The sequence below is a fragment of the Macadamia integrifolia genome, chromosome 7 (assembly GCF_013358625.1).
Source record: "Macadamia integrifolia cultivar HAES 741 chromosome 7, SCU_Mint_v3, whole genome shotgun sequence".
Taxonomy (NCBI): domain Eukaryota; kingdom Viridiplantae; phylum Streptophyta; class Magnoliopsida; order Proteales; family Proteaceae; genus Macadamia; species Macadamia integrifolia.
Window position 1 is genome coordinate 8,796,209 of NC_056563.1, and position 4,539 is coordinate 8,800,747.

Genomic DNA, 4,539 nt, shown 5'->3' on the forward strand with positions numbered 1-4,539 from the left:
TGAGAGACTAATTGATGTGTTTTTAAGTGGGGGATGCGTGGGATCCAGCGAGTCTCTGTTTCAAAGGATTAAAAAAACCCACGTGGGTTAATGACGTGGACTCTCGTGAGTCGTGATCAGTGGTGTGTTCTGTGCAGCCAACGTCTCTTTTTTGACTTTTTGGATAGGATAATAGGTAAGTTACTGTTTTATCGGGAGTAAAGTTAGACCCGGTCCAATATTCAGACCACTGTGAATAATCCGGTCAACTGGCCATGTCTGTGGAGTCTCTAGAACCGGAATTAGGCTTGTGTTAATTCATTTGGAACTCTAGGATTGGTATATTATCTAAATTCCAATTGGCTAATCTCACCTATAAGAGATTGTTAATTATACCTTGTCACATTGCCCCATGTGCTCATAAAGAGGAGTGCATGAAATTACTGCCTTACCCCCTATGGAATAAAAAATCCCTTTTAATCTTCTATGTTGCTGCCCCTCCACTATGTAACGATCTCTTATCCTAACTTTATTAAAAAAACCACCTTCTATTTGGTATAAGGGTGTGTTTTCAGACTAAGGTGACCTAAACCTAACGCCTATAACCCAAATTTGGCCCAACCATGCACATGACATAATTTATTAGGATACATACTTAGGACTAGGTATCCACTTTCATTTCCATCTTTTTTTATGGATTTGCCATAGCACAAACTAACCCTTACCATAAGAAAACTCTTTGCAACTTATTACTACAGAAAACTCATTACATCATGTTAGGTATCCAAGAAATACACCTAAGATATGAGACATATGATACGATATACTAGGAATTCAGGATTGAAAAAAGATCTATTGAATAGATGAAATAGCTGAATCGATTAAAAAAAAAAAAAGATTAATTATCCTCAATCAGGTGGTTTTCACTGAAACACTACCAACAAAGCAACAAACAAATCGATTTTGCTTATTATATCTTTATTGATATTGAATTATTGAATAAACCTGATGCCGTTTTATTTATTTATCACATATGGTCATAACAAAAATTGACCCCAACTACCACCTATATCCAATATTGGGACCAGTAAACAAATACTAGAATATGGAAATATGCTAACCTTAACCTCCTCTCGCCCAAGTTTTGGGCGAATCAATATATATATATATATATATATATATTTTTTTTTTTTTTTTAAGGTAAAAGTACTACCGTGCATGGTGTATGTTTGACGCACAAAATCTCGGATGGAGACAAAAGCCCATCAAAATGACAAATGCACCCCTTATACTTGACAAATCTTCGAGCAAAGGAATCTCTCAATTTTATTCTTCACCCATCCCACAATATGTACAGACTAGTTTTATTATGGGGAAATTACATGATTACCCATTTATGGGTTTGTGTTTACAAAATTATCCACACCATTTTTACTTTAACAAATTTACACAAAAGGAGAATAGGTATTACAATTCTACCCAAAATAGTAACATCCGTACCCATGCCCCTTGTATCCCTATAGGTTAGGCAAATACCTTCCTTCAATCGGTTCTAAGATGTCCGATTTTCGTTCTCACAGGTGTGAGCATAGCAGATAGGTTGGATAATGCTCACCTTCGTAGGAGCACCTGAATACAGAAACGTTGCCGAATGTCCCGTATTGGTACCTAATTTTATCGAATCACCATAGTTCTATCCAAACCATGTTCACATAGCCATGGTTCCCGATACAAAGTATTTCAGACGTTCCATGGCTGCAATTCAATCCTTTCTTGATCATTCTTCTTTCACTTTGTCGCCGCTTAGTCCGTCTCGAAAGAACCCATGGTCCTCCCTGACTCGTTTTCTCAACCATCCCTTCCCTCAATTTTAGTCTTCCAATTTTCTTCCCTCTCATTGTAATCGGATTAAAATCATAATTGATAAGGGAGTTTGGAAATCGAACTCTGCCTTCCATAGACGAAGTACTCAAAGGAAATCTTTGCAGACAATATCATCACAATCTCTTCCGATTTTCCCCCATTGTTTTGGACTATGTTTTCAGGGTATTGATTCTTTCCCTTTCCCTCCAACTTCCCTTAGGGGTTTTCTAGTTTATTTGTTGATCGGATTTGGCTGTAGAAAGTAGAGTTCTCTTTAGTTTTGTTAGAATTTTGAATTACCATTTTGAGTTTGGCCTTTTTTTTTTCTTCGTTCTGAATTTGGAATGTATCTAGTGGGTTGGAGAATACATCTGAGGCCTAGCTATGGCTCATAAGGTTGATCACAAGTACGATTGTCTGTTTTAGATTGTCTTGATAGGAGATTCTGGTGTTAGAAAATTGAACCTTCTTTCTAGGTTTAGTCGTAATGAGTTATGTTTGGAATCTAAATTGACCATCAGAGTTGAATCCACGACTAGGACTATGGAGATTCATTTTGATCTTTGTGATCCCATTTCTGCTCTATTTCGCTTCTCACCATGGTCTTGTTCGTTGTTCATATGTTTCTATTTTGTGGGGCCCGAAAATAAATTAGAAATGCATTTGTTGTCTTAATTTCACAAGAAGTTTTCCTCTTTTCTTCCCAAGTGATTAGAGCTTAGCATATACAGGAGAGAAGTTACTCAAATGGTGTTTCTTTGTCGCCTATAATGCAGATGAGGTGTGAACGAAGGAGGTAAAGTGTAAACAGTTTCAGCGACTTGCAGGTTTTCTCCTACTGTTCTTCTAGCGAGGACTTTGGTAGAATATTGGTCATAATTATCCTCCCAGTTGTTTCAACTGTCGTGTCACACACCGGTGAAAATAAAAATTGAACTTCTTAGAACCGATTGAAGGAAGGTATTTGCCTAACTTGTAGGGATATGAAGGCATGGGTACGACGGTTACTATTTTGGGTAGAATTGTAATACCAATTCTCCTTTTGTGTAAATTTGTTAAAGGAAAGATGATATGGGTAATTTTGTAAACACAACCCCATAAATGGGTAATCATGTAATTTTTCCTTTTATTATTGAATATTTTTGCTGAACTCATCTCATATTAGAAACAGTTTGGAATCCAACTGATCTGGTTCAGTTTTTAGCTTGGGTCGGTTGTATCCCAGTTTGCTCTTGCTGGACAGGTCAAATCTTGGCCAAACCAGCCTGGTATTGTGGATAAACTTCTGGACCTGAGCTTTACATTTTATTATGGGGAAAAGGGTCTCTACGGCGCCAGTGCCGATGCCGTGCAGTTTCCCACCAAAGAGGGTGTGGGGAATCAAATCGTCCAATAGGGAGGTAATGTGAGAGAGAAAGTGTGGAGTCCACAGGTGGGACGTGAGAGGATGTGTACAAGAATCTATTCACTGGCATCATGGCAATTCTTTTTCCTTATATTCCATGATAGGAGAATCAATGTGCCAAATGATCCCCTAAAAAAATATATTATATATACATCAGACACTAGAGGTCTTCATCTAATGACAGATTGCTTTGCAACAACACTAGAAAATGGTTAGTCATTGTAAAAAAAGAGCATACCCAGCGCATGAGGTTTCCGCCACCACAGAGTCCGGGGAGATTAAAAAATAAAATAAAATTAGATTTTGGTTAGGTTCTGATCCATCATCTTCTAAGGGAAGTCTTCAATCCGTAACAGTAGGCTTATGGAACATTGGGGGGAGGGGGTATCTATGTTACCTTTGAATTCTGCTCATAGTGTCTCTCATTTGGACTTCTTCCTTTGGTCCTTGTTGCTTCTTGCCTCATAATCTAGGGCCTCTGGTATTGATTTTTGGGGTCCCCACTCCCTTTTCTAGTTTCAGATTTGGGGCTCTCCCCCTTTGTTTGTTTTCTTTCACTTCTTTTGAATAAAATTGATGTGAACCATTAAAAAGAGAGAAAGTGAAAGGTTCCCTCATGGTGGGCAGCTGTTTCTCCCATGTGAATTGCTCATTTGGCCAATCTTAAGTGTTAAATAGATCATGGAGCAAGGTGAGAGAGAACAGATGGATTCTTTTATCATGGTCTGTGGTGCCTGCCTCTGCAAGATAAAGGCAAGCTTATGTGGTCAAGGGTGCCTTTTGCTGTGGTTTGGGGATAGTAGACAGAAGGTGTGACATGAGAATTTTTTAAAGACAGAGACATCTACACAGCAGATATTCAGGTATGAAGCTAGCTCTTTGATAGTTACTTGGGAAAAGGTTCCTAAAGAATCAATGAGTGTTTTCATAGTTTTGAAGAGAAACTCTGAGACTGATGAAAGGATAGGAAGTAAGAATTTGGGTTTCAAATATTTGCTAATGATTAAGTTATAACATATTATCTCTTACAAGAAAAAGTGATTTCCATACTCTGAAAGACAGAAGTAGCCATGATCCTATGACCCATTTGTGAGTAGTTAAAGCTAGGATTTAGTATTGGTCATTTTTCTGTGTTCCTAAAGAGACTATTTCTGCGTGCCTAATGCAAAAGAGACTCAAATTGAAACATGGACTCCTGCAGAAAAAGGCAATACCACTGGCTTTTTTAAGTTTTCTAATGGGTAAGGATGACGGTAAGCCAAGGTAAGACTTCCCTTGGGGAGACCTATTCA